We start from the raw sequence: 19,703 nt of genomic DNA on the forward strand, positions 1-19,703 counted from the left end.
ACACTATTCAGTTGATTAGAAAGGGACGCTGCATTCTCAGCTGGAACAGAAAATGCTATATTTCAAGAGGATGTATTTCTCTCTTTGGATTAAATCCCATTCCCAGAAAAATCATGTATGTTTCTCATTACCTCCTCACCCTAGAGGACTCCTTTTCTTCTCTTCCCTTTTCTCTCTCTACCACCTCATCTTTCCTGGGATGCAGGTAGTCAAGTGTGGGTGTGATTGAAGCTTCTCTTCCATCTGGGTTGGCTGTAGGAAGTGTTGCTATCAGGGAAATAGATGGGACATATATCATCTCTTATCTGCATCTCCAAGAACGTAAGTGATTTCTCTCCCCCAACCAAAATAAATCAAAGGAGACGAATTTTAATTGTAGTCACCAGGTGGTGAATTCAGCACATCCACACAGTCTCCACACTGGCGGTGATGTCAGATGAGCTTGTCTCTCCAGCGGGAGGATAATGGGATTGCAAAAGTCTGGAGAGGGAGAGCTCTGGGGATTATAACAGCCGCTCCCTGGTGGGAAGGAAACAGCCAGGCAAGCCCTGTTAAATATAAAGGCCAGAGAGAGAAACATTGCCTGGTGTCAGGGTTGTATCTGCTCATGCTCCTTTTGAATGGTTTCACCAAGGGACCATGGAGATTGCCCACACAGGCTCTGTTCACACCAGCTGCGGGCATATCCTGTGCATCACAAATCCCCCACCCCACTCCCCTGCCCATCAATTTGGAGCAGTGGCCAACTTCTAACTTGGGCTTCAAAGTGATCTAGAGTTATGTTCACTGGTCATTATTGAAGTTTTTCAATTAATGGATATGTAGTGAGTGCATGGCTCGTGCTACTCTGGATTGTGGGGAGATATCAGAAATAAAAAATAGAAATCTAGATCCAAGTTAAATGTGTACTTAATCTACTACCTAATGGTTCTATTTCTATGTATTTAAGCAAAATGAACCTACACTCACAAAAATGACTTAACACATTCATTCATAGCAGATCATTCATTATAGTCCAAACCTGGCAATAGCACAATTGTTTATCAATAGGTCAATAGATAAATTATGTTCTATTCATCACAATGAAATACTATTTAGTAATAAAACAACAAAGAGGTGATCTTCAGAAGGACATGGATAAATCTCAGAAACATTTTATTGGCTGAAAGGAGCCAGACACACAAGAGTAAATATTGTAAAATTCCACTTAAATGAATTCTAGAAAAGGTAATTTGTATTGTAGAAATCAGATCAATCTGCTTAGGATGGAGAGTAGGTCACAGAAAACTATTTGAGGTGATAAAAATGTTCTGGGTCAGATTAACATGTATTCGTTTGTAAAATATCATCAAACTGTACATTAAAATAAATACATTATAATTTATGCAAAATTTAATTTGATGGAGCTGGGAAAAAAAAGTTTTATTCACAGTCCGTATGGAGCTTCCAGTGTTGACAAAAAAATGAACAAATTTAAAGCATACCTAATATTACAGCAGGTAGCAATAGGTGGTAAGAGGAAAAATAGAGTTGGAAGGTTTAGTGAATGGCAAGAGAGCCCAATTTGCCTTTTTATGGTGATAAATCAGGGGAAATTTCCCTGATAAGCTGGAATTTTTTTTTAACAGAGACAACACACTTTTGTTTATTAACATACTTCATCATTTTTTAAGATCAGGGGTTATAAATTTGAGAAGACATGAATGAGTTTGAAAATGCCAGCAGGCGGCTCTGTGATGAAAGGCATTCCAGACCTCAATAGAAGCAAGTGCAAAGGCCCTGAGATAGAAGTGTCTTTGTCCTAAAGAAGGAAGGACAAATACATTAATATGGCTGAGCAGAGTGGATAAAATGGGCATAACTAAAGTCTTAGAAGCTGAATAGTATCCAAATACGCAAGGCCTTGTGCCATTGCTTGGACTTTAGCTTTTGTTAGGAATATAATAGGAAGCAACAGGATGTTTTAAGTTGTAGATTAATACAAGCTAATAGGATTTCAAAACTGCTACTCTAGAAAATAGACTTGATGGAGGATTAAGGAGACCATACAGAGGAATACCTGGTCATATTCTGTTTTTTTTTTTTGTTTGTTTGTTTGTTTGTTTTTTGGTGGTGCTGGGTATCAAACTCATGCCCTTGCACATACCAAACAAATGCTGTACTGCTGAAGCACACCCAAGAAAGTATAACTGGGTTTTAGAAGAGCTTGATGCTTGATTTGGGGAGGAGGAGAATAAGAGAACTCGGGATGATTTCCATGTAGGGTGAGCAACTGAGAGGCTGGAGTAAGTATGTGTGACATTTAGCAAGACAGTTTTCTCATTTTCAGTCCCTTTGTCTCTGTAATAGAGGTACCAAATGCTGCTTTTTAGTGTCTTGTATGGAGTCAAGGGGACCATAAGTGGCATGCCCAACACAGAGGAAATTCTTTACCTTAAAATGCATTAATGAATTGAAAAAAAGATTCTCTTTGGTACAGGGTTTCTGTGATTATCCTTTCCAGATATGTGACAATATCATTATACCCATTTTGCAGAGGTATCTGACACTTAATGAGATAAAGTATTTATGCTTAATGTCAGATATTGTTGCAAAAGTGCAAGTCACCATTCTGGGTCTATTACTATAATATAAAGTAAACTCTGTGTCCTGATTCCAAATCCCTTTGCCTTCTCTGGAGTTCTGGGGTCTTCTTTAGAAGTTAAATTCGACTTAAACACATATTTTTTGAACATCAACTTTCCCAAACATCAAATAGTAGGGAGAAGATTAATAGGCTGTTGTACTTTGCTCTGTGTTCTCTCTCATTGTCTTCTTCAGAGGAAAACCATATTGATAGCAGCTAAAAGTTTTTGAAAAATCTTTAACGAAAAAAAAATTGCCTTGTGTTTTTTTCATCTAACAATCTCAGCTGCACTGTAAAGTTGGTTTTGTTATCACTGTTTATAGATGAGAATGAAACTTTGAAAATTCAGGTAATATGTATGATCTACCATAAAGGTATCATGAGGTTCCTCAAGTTCATTTGAGTAGAAAACTGTCACTTTCACACAACAGTGTCTCTGTCCTCTTTCTGATTCATACTCATGGTTCAAACACAGAAAAAAAGCGCCAGCAGCACATGACATCATTAGGAGCATTGCCAGCTCTGAGTGGTTGGAGGCCTGGCATGTTGGGGGATTCACTGGGTCTTGTAGGTCTGAGGCCCAGGGTGCCCTCCTGTCTGCAGCTGACTGCAGCATGGTCAAGACTTGGAGAAAAGGCTTATCCAGGGACTTCTGAACTTCCAGCACAGATGCCAGGGGGATTTTTGCAGCTGGCCCAAAGTGAGCAGTTGCTCAGCTCAGATTTGGAGCTTTCTGCTGCTTATGTGGAGTCACCATCAGGCCAGTGAGCGGGTGTGAGGGAGGCCGATAAGGCTCAGGGAGAAAATATGCAAGTTTTTCCAGAGAAGGTCCTTTGAAGCAGCCACAGAACAATAAAGCTGCTGGCCTGAGATAGGAAAGGCCTTGAAAAATAACCAAATGAGGGCCTCTTCCCTAATTCTGTAGAGCTGAATTTTATCAGGAAGGCCACTTGTGCTTACAGAAAGCTGTAATCACTCATGGTAGGACACAAATTCCCAGGGAGACAGCAGTTGCTGATCAGGTCTAAGTGTTCAGGATCCTGTCTAAAGAGAGGCTTCTCCCTGTGAGGCCTGCGGGTTCTGTTCTGTTGCAGTTTTTGTAAAGTTCTTGCTGTTTAGTAAAGATGTTCGGCCTCCTGAGCATCAAGACCATCTGAGAATCATGCTTTCCAAAGGCCACTGCTTGTTTTCTCTGAAGGATTAAGTTTGAAGATCCCTTGGGGAGGACAACATTGGGTACACCTGCCTTCATCATGCCACCTTCCAAAAAGATGCAGGAAGGGCCCAGGAGCACTCGCTACCCCTGTCCCCAGGACTGTGGTTGCAAACATCGGTGTCATAGCTTCTTCTCTTTCCAAGTTCTTTATTCTCTTGGACTTGGGAAATATTGGCTTTGGAACCAGAAGCGTTAAGTTCCAACCCTAGCTCATTCTTTTATTTAAACTTGTGTGAAATCATGACCTTTAACTGGGATCCAGTTTTTTTCACTTTTGAAATAGTAATTATAATCCTAAGTATAAGACTGTAGGAGGATCAATTTCAATAATAATTTTAAGGTGCTCCAAATAGTGTCTGATACCTATGAGTACTACATTTCTTTTATTACTCTTATTGGCCAGGATGTCTCTGTTTCCAAAGCTTCTCTCACACCTGAGCTCTCTCTTTGTGTTCCTCTTACCCCACCATGTCAGTTTCATCTACTCTCATTGACTCATCTCTCAACATGGGTTTAGATATCATTTCCTCTGGTAAATCTTGCTTGGTCATTTTCCTCTCTAGGATCCCAAAACACTCTGACTTTCTCCAAAATAGCTCTTATTAAAGTGATAATTTACTTGGCCATTTCCTATATGAGTTGCAAAATTTATGATCATAATACATATGAGAGCATGGGCCAAATCAGTTGGAGACATATGCTAAAGCTATGTTTTCCCCTAGATTACAGAACTTGCCCTTGCTTTGTGTGCTTTGCCAACTTTTGAAGAATTAAACCATCAACATCCCTACAAGGTAAGCTGTATTAATCAGATCACAAAAATACAGAATTGACATTCAAAGAGGTTAAGAAACTCAAATTATACAAGTTATTAAATAAAGCCTACAATCTGATTCTGATTCCAAGCTGCTAATAAAAATAAACATTCATTAAGTTGCTTTTAAGTGCCTTGCACTGTTCACTAAGTTTTCACAGTCATATAATATTGAAGTAGCCAAATCTGTATCTTGCAGATGTAGTTGCATAGTCTTAGAGAAATTAAAGCACTCACACAAGGTTAGACGGAGAATAGATGGTGGGGCCTGGATTAAACTCAGTTCTATCAGATCCTGAAGTTCACGTTCTTCAGCAAAGACTCATGCTGTCTCATACATTCTTCAAAAATTTGGTAGGTTCCATTGTACCACAAACCTCTTTTTATGTTTCAGCTGCTTTAGGTAATAAGCTCATTTTCTCTTATTCATTCTCCATAGATATAAATTATCTGCTCAATACTCTAACAAACAAAATCTATAACACTTGAATGTGGTTGCCAGGATATGTGGAGGTATTAGTAAGAATTTCATGAAATGGGACATTTTTGGCCAATGAGGGAATAACAGAGAATAGACCTACCATCTCTGTCCAAAAGTAAAATTTCCAATTTTATTAAAATATTATATTTAGAAAAGAGGATGACAAAGGATAACCAAGAACAAAGGATAACCAAGAATTCTTTAACTCTTACAAGGGAATAATTTTTTCTTCTTATTCCTCTTGTTTTTTGTTTGTTTGCTTTTTGGCAGTTGATATTGAATTCAGAGGCGCTTAACCACTGAGCCATATCCCTAGCCCTTTTTATTTTGAGAAAGGTTTCGCTAAGTTGCTTAGGACCTCGCTAACTTGCTAAGGCTGGCTTTGAACTTGGGACATCTAGAGAAATTTTGAAGAAGTTAGGATTGCTAACAAAGAGAAAAAAAAACTGGTTTTGTATGTATGTGTGCATCCTTGTATGAGACTGAGTCTAGTGAGACGGTTGTCTTTAAATGTGAAAGACTAATAAATGGAAGATATAAGAAAGTGGGTCTTAACACAAGCAAATGCTTTAAGTCAAATACTCTCAAATGGAATGGTATTGGCTTCTGAAATCATGATCATCCCATAGCTGGAAATTTAATGCTGAAATTATCTGAGATACTGTAGATGAGATTTCTCCAAAAAAGTGTGGTCATCCTACATCTTACTCAAACTGGAATCACTTTGAGATGAGGGGAGGGGTTCATATAAGTAATTATGTGAGGCAAATAAACATATTAAGGGATTTGAGGTCACCCAGTGCACACTTGTTTGTTTGTTTTTTTCCAGATTTCTTCTAAATCTAAGACTTCATTGTATGAATGTAAGTTTAGATTTCCTAAAGTATTATGATAATAAATTTTGAGGAATTGGCTAAAAACAAGTGATGAGTGGTGCATTTTTTAGAGCTTCATGGAACCTTAAATCCCTAAGGTCTCTTGATTTGCTTATTGGCAGGTTGGCTGGAGGGCATCTGATGATTTCCCTTATATGTCTGACAGTTCTTTGGGGCTGTTGGCCTAAACATCTCCTCTGTGAAACCTTCCCACCTGGCTTGCTCAGACTTCCTCACATGGCAGTTGGATTTTACAAGACTAAAACAAAAAGCAAAAAAAGCTACAAGATTTCTAGAGGGAATTTTTAAAGAAATTGGATATTGTCTGGTCTATTGGTCCAAGCCCATCACAATGCTCATACACATACAAAGGTGTTCAAAATGTCAGAGGTTAGGGAAATAAACCCCACCTTTTTATAGAAGCCATTCAATGCCACATTGCAATGGTACATGCATAAAATGATGAGGGAGTTTGTGGCCATATTTTGTTATCAACCACACTTGTGAAGGGGCTTTTCTTTATCTTCTTATCTAAATCTGTCCTGACCTTTACCAATCAAAATACTGACAACTTATGCTGGAAAAGAATATATTTTCTTTTTTCCCCCAATTACTCTGCCTTTCTCCTCCTTCCTCCTCCCAGATGCTAGAAACTACCATTTCACTCTCTGCTTTGACTCTTTAGATTCCTGATAAAAGTGTTATGCCATAATATACTTAACATAATGTCCTTCAGTTTCATTCATATTGTTGCAAACAGCACAATTTTCTGCTTTATTAAGGCTGAAAAAATTGTTTGTATGCGTCATATTTTCTTTATCCATTTATCTGTCAATAAACATTTAGGTTGCTTCCACTTCTGGGTTATTTTGAATAATGTTACAATGAACATAAGAGTGCAGAGACTTTTGAAATACTGATTTCAACCATCATGGGTGATGGTACATGCCTATAATTCCAGGGGCTCTGGAGGTGGAGACAGAAGGATCACAAGTTCAAAGCCAGGCTCAGCAACTTGGTGGTATCCTAAGTAAATTAGTGAGGCCCTGTTTCAAACTAAAATATAAAAAGGGACTAAGGATGTGGCTCAGTGGTTGAGTGCCCCTGTGTTCAATCCCTGGTACTAAAAAAACAAAAGAGGCCCTTGAAATACTGATTTCAATTCCAGTGTGTTCGTATTTGGAAGCAGAATTGCTAGATGATATATTTTTTTTTGTTTTTAATTTTATATTCCCACCAATAATGGGCAACAATTCCAATTTCTCCATATCCTTGTTAACACTTGCTGTGTTTTATTGTCTTGATAGCAGCTATTCTGAAATATATGATGTCATGTTTCGTGGTGATATTGACTTGCATTTCCCTGAAGATTAGTACTTGAACATGGCCATTTGTGTGTGTTCTTTGAGGAAATGGTTAAACCCCTCCCTTGCCTATTTTAAAAATCAGATTGTTTTTGCTATTGGATATCAAATGTCAGGCATTTCTTACATATTTTTGATATTAAACATTTATCATAGATGTGGATCGTGTGTATTTTCTCCTAGGTTGGTTTTTAGTTGTGTGGTTTGTTTTCCTTTTTAAATTTGATATAATTCCAATTGTCTACTTTTGATTTTTTTTTTATCAGCTTTTTTTGAGTCTTACTCCAAGAATCATTGCCAAAACCAATGACAAGATTCTTTTCCCCTCTTTTCTTCTAGGAGTTTTATAGTTTCAAGTCTCAGATTTATTTAATCCACTTTGAGGTGATTTCTGTTCTTGTATAAAATGAGTGTCTAATTTTTCCTTTTGCTTGGGGATATCTAGTTTTCCCAACATGATTAATTGAAGCAAGTATTTTTTTCCCCTGTTGTATTTTCTTGACCTGTTTGTAAAAGATCAGTTCATTGTACTAATGTGGGTTTATTTCTGGGCCCTCTCTTCTGTGCCTTTGGCCTGTGTGCTTGTTTTCATGTCTTATTGTTTTGATGACTGTAGCTTTATAATATATTTTGATGTCAGGAAATATAATGCTTCCAGCTTTGTTCTTCTTGCCCCAAATTGTTTTGACTATTTGGACATTTTTGTTGTTGTTGTTTTATTGTATAAATTTTAGGATTGCTTTTTCTGTTTCTGTAAGAATCATTTAGGATTGGTTAACAGTGGGCTATAGTATGGGGTCTATGTTGTTTACATTAAGTATGAAGAATGTAAGTTCTAAATGATCATATTTCCTGAATACCAAATCTCTGCAAAAGTTTTGTGAATTCCTCCAGTGGGTGAGATCTAGAGAGTAGTTTAGATTTTGAAATGCTAGATTTTGTGGAATATGGTATTAGTGAACTAGAAGAGAGAATGAATATGGGAAGTTAAGATTGCTACAGAAAATCCAATTAGTTTAATTACTAATTGGTGGTAGAAAGAGTCTACTGTATTCTGCATCAAGCAAAACCAAACAGCAAGAGAGCACTGAGGTGTTGTTTAACTTATAACATGACCCATGGTTTGTCCACTTACCCATTTTCTATTCTTTGAACTGAAGTTTTTTAGGAAGTGTTAAATCCCTTGGGGAAAATATTTCAAGGACAGCAAAAAGTGATGGTAGAGAATTACCGTTTATCATATTCCTCTTCTGTCCCCAACATAGTACATGTGATGGCTCACTAAATCTTCCCAGTGAAGGTCTTATGAATGAGGCTATTGAAGCTCACTGCCACTTGCCAAAAGGCTCAGCTAGCTAGTGTCAGGTCAGATTTATACTTAGTTTTCCTAACATCACAGCCCTGCCTTTCCATTAGACAATGCAACTTCTCTGAAAAGCAAGGATTTTTAAAATCTTACTGTCTTAGAGAAAAGAAATTGCAAGAAATGGAGTATGAAATGATCACTACAAGGAGAAGGAATCATATTGAAATCTTAGGGATCTGCAGATCAGCTTTTTATCACTGTGGCCAAAATACCTGACAAGAACAACTCAGAGGAGGAAAGAATTAATTTGGCTCATGGTTTCACAGGATGTAGAAACCTCATGGCAGAAAGGGCATGGCAGAACAGAGCTGCTCAGTTCATGGTAACTTGAAGGAAGAAGGAAAGAGAGATAGAAATAGATAGATAGATAGATAGATAGATAGATAGATAGATAGAATATGAATATGAATGAATGAATGAATGAATGCAAAGAAGCCACCTGGAAGAAGATAAAATCTTTCAGGGCACACCCTCCGTGACCTACTTCCTCCAACTAAGCCCTACCTGCCATTGGTCTATCCATGGTCAGAGCCATCACGATTCCATCATTGCCTAAAGGCTCCACTTCCAAACCTTGCTGCATTGGGAACCATGCTTTCAATATATGAGCTTCTGAGGGACATTTTAGATCCTAACCATAATAGAAGGGAATGGGAGGTGCTTAGTGATCTACTATGAGCTACAGAGGCTGATTTGGGAGCAGGGAAGATAATAAGAGGTTCCTTCCATTCCTTGGAGCAGACTCTCATTGATACTACAGTGACTACACGGATGAGACAGAAATCTACATAGTCTGTAGATTTCTCTTTCTTTCTCTGTGCATTAGAGAAGCAGAAAAGAGAAACATTTCTCACCAGTGAGCTCCCCTGGTTCTTAGGGATGCATACATATTTCACTTCTTAAAAGCTGCTGATAAACAATGAGATTCATTTTAGCACTAGCATCCCATAAATTTATTTGCTTGTTAATGCAGTTTCCCTAGTTCCCTAACTAAGACAATCAAAATGTCAACCTGTCCTCAGGGGTGTATCAACCTCATGATCTGAACTTGGTAACAAGATTAGAATGTGGACTCCTCAAGAGCATGCATTGCCTCAAGAAACCTTGGAGTCCTAATATCAGAGAATTCTACAGTTGTCGAACAAGTGTAGAATCATAGACTTGTGGACTTTTAGAGGGAGACAGAACATTGGGTTTATCCTATTCTTTCTTGCTTCAGCTGCTTCTCTTCCTCTTTCTCCTTTTCTTTCTTCTTCTCCTCCTTGTTTTGTAAAGCTCCCATAGACTTAGCTTCCTTTAATATGTCACTGATATTGAATGATGGAAGGATTCAAAATCTGGGATATAATATGGACATTCTGGGCCATGCAAGATGATAAGAGGAAGGGACGAGGTACAGCTGAAAAATTCAATTTGGCACTGGAAACCACTTAGTATAATGTGAAGCCACAAATATTAACATGATTTTATTGCAATCACTTTAGCAGGGTTTTCTTTGTCATGGTTTAATCAAAAGTATGTTAGTCAACTTTTCATTGCTAAGAAAAATTTTCTAAAGAAAATCATCTTATAAGAGGAAAGATTTTTTTGGCTCATAGTTCCAGAGATTTCTGTCCATGGTCACTTGACCCTGTTGCCTTTGGGCACACAACAGAGGAAACTGCTCAACTTACAGTTTCTGGGAAGCAAGACTGTGAGTGCTTGGCCAGGGTCCAGATATCCCGTTCAAGTTCAGCCTCCCATGACCTGACTTCCTTCCACCAGGCCCCACCTCCTCAAGGTTCTACCACCACCAAAGCACCACTGGCTGGAGACCAAGCTCTCGACATTTGGCTTCGGGGGACATTTAAGATCCAAACCACAGTAGTGTGTTTGCCTGTCTCTTCTTTGTTTTGGCAGAAGGCTCCTGCCTGTCCTTTGGACAATCATTTCTCCCCAGCTCTCTGACAATGTCCTCTAGGGAGGCTGATCTGATGTCCTGTCCCTAAACTGAGGATAGGCTTACTCTATGTCCCTGCACAGTTCATGAATAAGCATGGACCCTAGTCAGTCAAGAAAAAGTAGACACTGGGCTTTGCTAAGTCATGCAGGAAGGAGGAACTCTCTTTTCCTGGAAGCTGCTGACCTAGTGAGATGGCAGGCTGATGTGGTAGTGACCTCCTGAACATTTTGTGATAAAAGTCTGCTTGAGAATGAAACTATCAGAGAGAAAAGCAGAAACCCAGGTGCTAAAAGTCAAAGGCATCATAAGGCCAAGAGGGGCTTCCCCATACTCCTGAGAGTGAGGCAAGGCACTGCAGTAGGTTTAGACCAGGGCTTGACAAGTAGATGCCCTCTGAAGAGTTGATTAGTCACTTCTTTACTTAGATGTGAAGCTTAAGTTACAATACAACTACCTTGTGACCCAGCTATTTGACTTCTAGGTGTTACTCCAAAAACTTAAAGCCTATGACGATAGAAAACTGGTTTGCAACTTTTTACCTTTTTAATTTCATTTTTATTAGTGCATTATAGCTATACATAATATTGGGGCTCATTTTGACATAATTATATAAGCATGGAGTATACTTTGCTCCAAGTCAGTCCCCTCTTCCTTCGCCCTGTTACAACTTTCTTCTTAATCACTCCAAACTGGAAACAGCACAAATGTTCATCAGTAGATGAATGGACTAAAATAGTATGTGTTTTTGTAAAATACAATATTGCCAAGCAATTTAAAAGAATTCAATACATATACAATGGATATTTCTAGAAAAATCTCCCGGAGAGTACATACTGATCAGTAGTAGCAGAAGTTGGGTCAATGTTTACCTGAAGACAGAGGTGAAGGATCAGGGTTGAGTTAGGGAGGGATGACCAAAGTGTTCTAAGCTTAATGGGTGACGGTTTATTTTCTTGATTGTGGTGATACCTATATTAACATATGCCAAATTGTACAATATAAATACACATAGTTTATTGTATGCCAATGGTATTGCAAGAAAAGCTGGTAAAAATAAGGGGGAAGACCATGCCTCATTCTGAATGGAACAAAGGCCCCTTCCCATCAAAAGCTGACCCATATCAGGTATAAATCTTGCCATAATAATGCCATATAACAAGTCATCCCAAAATTCCGTTGTTTAAACATTGATCACTTATTGTTATATTTATTACTTTGTGGACTGGAGGCCACTTGGCTGGGCCACCCTAGAATCCAGAATCTAGGCAACAGGTCAGGTTTTAGTCTGTTATTTTTAGTACGGGCAATGAGTTCTTCTGTGTGTCTCCCAATCTGGGGCTAGGTAGATGCACAAAATCTACCTGAGCCAATTATTTCCATGGTGTGTCTTGAGAGTATCGTAGTCTAAGCCAAACTGGATGAGCGTGTGTATAGCCACACTTATGTGATGGCTGCCAATGTTTGATTGGCAGAAGCATGTTAAGATTAAGCCAGGATCAGTGAGGTGGAGAATGAACCCAATCATAGCTGGGAGAGAAAGGGAAGTGAATATATGTTGAACAATAATTTAAACCATCACAGATACACAATCATAAGCCAAAAAGCAAATCTTTGAATGTTAGAAAACTAAAATCTTGGGAAGTTGTTTGCGAGAACACATAATTTTATGTCCCTTCTATAAAGATAACAAGAGATGTGCACCAGAATCCTATGACATCTGGAACTTTTAGTTTACCACACATACATTTTACATGTATGTCATGCATGAATGAAATCTCTCTTCTGGAAGAAGTGTCCTCACTAATAGAACTTTGTGAAATTTTGGCAGCTAAGAACAGAATCTAGTCAAACAAATTCTACCTACCAGTAGTGGAGCATCTACTATGCACCAGGCATTACTTCATGCAAATCCCATCACGATACAGCAAGGTTGGCATTCTACACTATTCAGCAGGAACCAGAGGACGGCATTTCAAGGAAGAAGTTTCAGAAGAAAATCTAGATCTGTCAAGATCAGTACCTATTCTCTTTTAAATTTATCATGTTTTTGTTCATGAGACAACCAATAAAACATGGTATCCAAGGCATTTATGATATTTTTCTGTCTCCAAACAAAGCTGTAGCTAATTCCTTTCTGAGCAATCAAACTCTATTTGATATTTTAAGATAATTCCCTACGATATCCTTTATGCTGCTTTCATTGCTTAACTACTTTGACGTGAAAATCTTTCTTCTGAATCATATCACACCCATTGAGGAAGCAGTGGATATGATCAAAAGTGTGACTTGCTACCCCTCATCTTTCATTCAGTGGCTGTGAGACCCTTGGAAAATCATACAAACATTCAATACCTCAGTTTCTTCCTTTATGAAATGAGAAAACAGTGCATCTTTTACCTGTCTGATTTGATCATTAAATATGATAAAATGAAAAGAATCTAGAAAGTATTTTAAAATGTTAAATTGGATTAGTGTTATCTTTGTAATAAAGTTGCTAGTGATGATTTGGAGACGTTAATCTTCATTGGAAGAATTTTAGTTGTTATAACAGGAGAAGGTAGGGAAATTTATGGCTAGAGGAGAATATTCTTGCCAAATGGATCTTAATTTAAACCATACAAACTGAAACTGCCTATGTCTTCATATAAGACAGTGACCACTGCTCCATCTGTTAGACGCCAAATCACACCCTAAGGTGTATAATTACCCAGGGCTGTCTCCAGCCATCTGCAGTACACCCCATGATCATCAAAGAAAACTCCCAATACTGGCTGCAATTTTTCCCCCTCTTCTCTAAGAAGTCTTTATTAACTCCTTTGCCTCTGCTGGGCCCTGGAGGTCAGGTAGGTGATTAATGGTCCCTGAATTATGATCCAACCAGAAAGGCTGTTGGTGGAAATTTATACTCAGTGTGCTATGTCAGAATTCTTTCAACCCAGGTACTCGACATTCATTGCACAATTTAATTGTAAAGAGTAGTAGTTAATGAGAGCACAGGGGAAGAGGGTAAAACAGGAGCTGAGAGTCTGGGCTGAAGGCCAGTGCTCTCAGCAGTGAAGTTGCATCTGGGAGGGATGAATCATGAAGTGGACAAATTGCAGCATTGGAACAGAGTTTTTATCATTATCATATTTTATCAAGAAAGAAACTAATGTGCCCAAAGAATAATGAATAAAGATGATGATGGTAGTAGTAGTAGTAATAATAATAATAATTCCTTTTTGTTTAATACCTTGCATGAATCAAGTTCTAGATAGGAAACTTTACAAGCATCCAAGGTAATCTCAAGAGTTAACTGTAGTCTAGTGGACTGAAGAAGAACAGGGTGGGGTGGGTGGAAGGGGAAGAAGGAAGGGAAAAGGAGAGATCATGAACTGAATTTGAATTTCATGCATGTATGAGTTTGTTGGGAATAACACAACTACTATGTATAGCTATAAAGTTCTAATTAAAAAAGAAAAAATAGGGAAGCTAGAAATGAAAGTAAAACCAATTCTAAATGCTGAGCTAACATTTCAAAAAGAAAAAAATAGAAATTAGATATTATCAACTATGCTCTGCAAATGAGAAAAATTGAAGCTTAGAAAGATCACAGACCATGTCTTAACTCTAGGACTGTAACAGAATCTATCTGAATTTCAGAATCCTTCCCCCTTCTGGTATATCATGATATTACCTTGTCATTACTCTTTGCTTGCACCTCCACAGTATAGTTTACTATCCCAGACACACACCATGTAGACATGTTCTCATCATTGACCCCATTTGCCAATGAGAAAGATAAAGTGCCCAAGACACTGTGGCAAGCATTATGCAGAACCTGGATTAGAACCCATATCTTTCTGACTCCAGGGATAATTATCTTAGATGCTACTATACCTAACTGTGGCTCCATTAATATGAAACACTGTCACCAGAAAACTCAATGCTATGATTCCAACCTCATCTTTTAACATATACAAAGCTACTGATAAGCCTGCCTGACGCAGTCAGAAAAGCTGGTCTGTTTGCAGATAGTAAGATGAGATAAATTGTGGGCAATAGAGAGCAGAAGGTAAAAAGGTATGCATGCATGATTTAGCACTCCATCAAAATATTACATCCAGTGACATGAATTAGACCTTGTGTTGGTAACTGACCATGACATTTATCAATCCACAGAATCAGTAAGGATCACATATTCAAAGTTTCAGAGTCACCCACTCTCTACACCAGAAGAATCCTGTGTTTAATGAAACCATATTGTCCTAGCTGATTGGAAAATTAGGTGAATCAGGCTGCCAAGTTTCATGAAAACTGATCTCTGTTAATTGTCCCCAAGTAAACAAATGTTAAAAATTAAGTGTCATTTTTTACTTGCATATAAAAGCAAGCAAATGAATGCGTTTTGCATGATTGTCACAAAGGTCCCAAACTGATCATTCTCATTTGCAATTTCATATTTCAATAAAGTTTTATATATTTTCATTTGCAATGAATTTGCTGTTGTGAAAAGATGAATTATTCTGATTGGTGCCAGGTATTTGGGAGGAGCTACTGTTCCCAGTACTGGACTTTGTGCTGGCCAGACCTCTGAGCAGGTCTTCCTGCCTTCCCTTTCCCAGTACCTCTGCCTGGCTCTTAGTACAGCTATAATTTTCTCTCTGTCCAATTGCCAAATTGCCTTCTTTTCTAAATAGAAAATAGAAATGTGTTCATCCATTTGATAAATATTTGTTGAGTACTCCCTAGGTGTCAGGAACTGTTCTAAATTCCAGACATGCAGGAATAACAGAATAGACAAGAATGCTTGGCTTCATGGATTGGAAGAGCCAAACAAAGACTTGTGTGTTTTTGCTGGGAGTAGGTCTTTTGGAGGAGGAAGGAAGCAACATTGAAACATTCCACAAGAGTAGGAAAAGCATGCTTGTCTTGGAGTTCTCATGTGGAAAAGATGTTGGAATCCAAGGGGAATATGGGGAGTGTGTGGCTGGTGTGGAGTGTGCAAGGTGAGAGGGGTGAGAAATGGATCTAGAGAAGGAAGCAAGAGCCAGGTACCATGGGGGGCCTTAAAAGCTCTATCAGGTGTCTGAGAGATGGCATGTTGCAATGGAACAAAAAAAAAATCCAAGAATAACAAAACAAAAATTCACACACTTTTGAAGCTTTGGCAAGGCAAAATAAATTCCTTTGAAAAGATGTTTGGATACCAACTAGATTCCCAAATCTGTATTACTTGTATACTTACTGTTTACTCCCCCAGTGTCTGAAATTGTAGTGAGAATGGTGGCAACTGATATAACCCTGGATTTTTGATTGCTCAAATTTTATCTTGACCCAGCCAAAGCCCATGAGAGCACAAAGAAAAGTATATTCATAGAAGACAGAGAGAAAACAAAGCACACTGTGGATGTTCTTTATTCAGAACCCCAAGGCGATTCCATGGTGGGCTCAGCTGGGCCACCTGGGTGACTCCTTTTGCCCATACCAATGTATCACTACCGTGATGAGAAAATGAAAGTCCAAGGAGAAACTCAAGGAAAGACAAATCAGAGATAAAGGATTTTCTCCCTAAGGCTAAATGTTTAGCTGTTTTAATTTGTCAACATATGGGATTTCCTTCATTCTGCCTCTTTTTCAGTTTGGTGAAGGGTTGTGCAAATTTAACTCTAACAATTTTAAGGAAAAATGATACAAAAATTGGAAGGGAGAACAATTAGGATAAAGAGAAGACTTGCTGAGAGAGTCAGAGACAGACAGGAAGATGTACAGACAAAGACAGCTCATTTGGTCTCAGAATCACAAAGAAAGATTCTCCCTGCCCCCCCAGTTCATCAAGAATAAATTGATAGCAAAAGTCCCTGATAAGTAGTTCTAGATCCATCTTATACCTTAGTCTGTCTTTTGAATTTGGGACACTTGATCTTTTACAGTTTTTGGTCAAATCAGAAGATGAGAGAAATCTCAAAAAGTAGATAGATATTAGAATTCATGCTACTAAGGCAAGTGAGTGCTTGGGCAGATCAGTAGAATAATTAAAGATAAAGAATTTTTCTTCTACCTAAGTTTATAGCTCAATCTATTACAAAAATAGAACTCTTCCAATTTTAGTAACACCAAAGGTGAGATCAGGTAGAAATCTCTTTAGAAGTTGTAAGATTAGTTGAATCTATCACTGACTGCTAAAATCAGGTGATGAGTACTTCCAACCAGCCTCACAGTCTCAGATTTATGGAATGCTGGATAGGATATCAAGCAACAATTTCACTGAGCACCAGTATCCATTTTACAGGTGAATATATAATTTGTAATTACAGCTAACTATTATATATGTGTGTGTATATATATATACACAACAGAATATATATATATATTCTCAACAACAACAACAAAACTGAACTGAATTAGGACTTAGCTGCTTCAGATTTCTTGTCCAGGGTTGTTTGAAACACCTCCTTCAAAAAAAGTCTGGGACAGCAGGCATGTGCCACAGAATTTTTCCAAATGGTGAGGAGCTGGCCTGAGGTACCTCAATATGGAACTGTTTACCTGGTGATAAATGTTGTCACTAGTCTCATGGCATTTACCGTCTGGTACTTACAAAGAAGGACAGTGATTTATGGACGTGTTATGTGTCTGGATTGGGGTAGAGGAAGAAGAATGTTTAATGCAGGCCTGGAGATTTGGCTTTCTTTGCCTCAATAGTGTCCATTTCTCTATTCCATAGCCATTGCCACATTTTCAGATTTCCCTCTAACTCACTCCTACTCTGCCCATTTCTTTTTCTCTTTCTCTCTCTCTCCCTCCCTCCCTCCCTCCCTTCCCCTATTTTTCTATGATCAGATCTTCAAATGTTCACCCTAATCAGACTGACTGGCTTGTGCCAAAGGAAAGATAAAGGAAGAAGAAGGGAGAGGGATGTTATTTAAGTCTATTTAGTGTACTAGGTAGTGGCCTAACTACTTTTCATGCTTGTTTTTCCATTTCAGCTGCACATTCATGCCGAGAGGCGTAATTTATCCGTATTTACACATGAGGAAACTTGCCTAGAGTTCACAGAGTTGGTAGGTAATAAAGTTGGAATTCAAATTCGGCTCCATCTGACTCCCAAAGTGTGTGCTTTCCATGGATCCTCATTTATATCACTTTTCTCCATCTGTCCAATAGATCTTCCTGCTTCTCGTCCTGGGTGTATACAACAGAATATTCATTTAATAAACACTGAGATTCTATTATGTACAAGAAATTGAAGAATTAAAAATATATAAAACAGAGTGCCCACTCTAAAGGAGCTCACAGCAGGTGTTTGCATGTGTGCTTGAGGCTCAGGGCTGATAAAGAAGGTACTTTAGTAAGTACACCATAAGACAGAATGTTTATTCATTCATTTATTCATTCTCTCAGAAAATGTTTATTAAATACCTATTCTGTGCCAGGCATTATTCTTTGGCAGGATTTATCAACCCTGGCTGCATGTTAGAATAACCCAGTGCTCTTTTTTTTTAAAAAAATACTGATATCTAGCTCATCCAAGTAATTCTATTTCAATCTTATCAGGAGGGGTCCTGGCATCAACATGTTTAAAAATGTCCTATGGAATGGTATTATTCAGCTCAGCTTACAAAACACTTTCCAAGTTCTAGGTATGCACCAGTGTATAGATAGGAGAAGCCCTGGGGATATTGATAGGACATGTGTCCCCATCATTCAGATGGAAGATGTGGTAGATAAAGGGAGAGAGAGGAAGATGAGAATAGAAGGCTGGGTTGTATACAAATCATCTTGAGCCTTCAATTGAAGGAAGTTTGAATGATTTGAAACATAAATGACAAAGACTGAGGTGCCTGCGCATTCTAAATGTCTGTGATGGGGACTGAAAGGAAGGATCTCTGGTACTGAGAGAGATTATCAGAGTGGTTCATGCAGGGCTTCGCTCTGTGCTGCACTAGAAGCAATGGGTACAGACAGGGGTAAGGGAATCTCTGTCCTCAAGCAACTTCTGGTCTGGTCTGGTGTATGTTGGGGATAGGGAAGGAAAGACTGCAAAGGACCAGTTCTGGTGCAGTAAGAGGTCCTGGGTTAGAGGGGATACAGGGTCAGAATATTTCAGAAGAGCACATCATGGGATCACTAAAGGTGCCACCTTTGCAGTGTCTGTATGGGTTATTGGCAAGAGGCTAGGAAGAGAAATAGAAGAAGAAACATAGGTGGAAGGGGACAGTGCTTGTAAAACAGAGATGAAGAAGAACCTTGGGCTGATCCAGTTCCTTCAAATAATTCAATCTGGCTTGAGCTAAGTGTGAGAAAGGAGAAACACAGAGGTTCACAATTAGAAAGCGTAGCAGGTTGTGAGAAGAATTGTAGCTAATGGCAAATGCCTTATTTTGAGAGCCATGTTTTGAAGGAAGAAAGGAATATGTTCATATTTGCAGCAGAAAGTTTTCTCTGGTTTCTCCATGGTAAAGATGGTTCTCAGAAGAGGCAGGAATCCAGGAGTCTAGTTGGCAGCAGTTATAGAGGTGATGGGAGAATGGAAAACTGTGCTGAGTTGAGTGTGGGAGAAAGGGGTTGCCTTGGAGTAGTCATTGGCCTCTGGAGTCTGATCTTTCAATACCATGGCTCCAGAAGCTTTAAAGGGTAACAATGTCAGGAAAGAAAGTGTAACGAGTATACAATGGACAAGGGGACAAAATATATGAGCTTCTGCTCTGCATTTGCCACTTTCTAATTGTGCCCTTGTGAGCATGTCACTTAACCTCATTGACCTCATTGATTAAGTATAACTGTATGGCTCCATTCTTTTACTTAGAGCTCTGGGGAGGACGAAATAAATATACCCCATCAAAGCAACTTGTCAACTCTGAAGAACTGTGCAACTGGGCATCATATTTTGGATTTCTGAACCATTCTTAGACTATAAGCAGTATCTATATGGGCCTCACAGGAGGTGAGGACATGGAATTCTAGCAAGTTTCCATTTCTGGAATAAACATAGAAATTCCTTGTGTGTGATTTTACTGTTCTTACCAAATCCAACCTC

Source organism: Callospermophilus lateralis, chromosome 11 (genome assembly GCF_048772815.1).
Source record: "Callospermophilus lateralis isolate mCalLat2 chromosome 11, mCalLat2.hap1, whole genome shotgun sequence".
In the NCBI taxonomy this organism is placed as follows: domain Eukaryota; kingdom Metazoa; phylum Chordata; class Mammalia; order Rodentia; family Sciuridae; genus Callospermophilus; species Callospermophilus lateralis.